General features: G+C 36.8%; 1 protein-coding gene across 2 annotated transcripts in view; it reads right to left on the bottom strand.

Moving 5' to 3' along the window:
- Nucleotides 1-601, bottom strand: part of SHOX (short stature homeobox) — a 41,212-nt gene that overhangs the window by 31,858 nt on the left and 8,753 nt on the right. The gene's annotated exons all lie outside the window — the stretch shown is intronic.

The raw sequence follows: 601 nt of genomic DNA, 5'->3' as shown, positions 1-601 counted from the left end.
TGTTAGGGTTGTTTTTTTGTACTTAGCCATTGTACACTGTACACTGCCTTATTGTTTTTTAAAAAAAGCCTGTTTATGTTAACATATTAAATTGCCTGCTAATATTTTTTTCATACATAATTTATGCAGTGTAAAGACAATTTGTTCCCAGCACATTCTTAATATAGTGTTCCATATGTTTATTTTAAACGTGTGCACGCTCTTTTTTTTCCTAATGGCAGCATTTAAAGTGAATCTTTTACCTAGGCTTGTGAATTAGGAAATGCAGTGTATACACAGTTGCAAATTTTCCCTGAGCTTGCCAGTGCCCCGATTAATGTTACATTGCAATAGAGAATTAATTCTGGGAGCAGCCATGTTGAAGAAATATCTACAGCCCCCTTGGCCTACAGCTGACTCAAGAGATGCAATGCCATACAGCTCCTATGCAACTGACAGCTACAGAGATTTAAATAAATGGTATCCAAGCCACCGATTTTCCACTGCAGACTAGCTGGCAATGGTATTGTGAGCTTAAACTAAGAGTAATTTCTGAAGTGTGTAAATCTGCACTACAATGCCATGATCTCGCCTTATGTTTGCCAGATTTGCTTTAAAGTAT

This window comes from Nanorana parkeri, unplaced genomic scaffold (assembly GCF_000935625.1).
Source record: "Nanorana parkeri isolate BGI_ZX_2015 unplaced genomic scaffold, ASM93562v1 scaffold1236, whole genome shotgun sequence".
Classification (NCBI taxonomy): domain Eukaryota; kingdom Metazoa; phylum Chordata; class Amphibia; order Anura; family Dicroglossidae; genus Nanorana; species Nanorana parkeri.
This window is presented reverse-complemented; position numbering and strand designations above follow the sequence as displayed.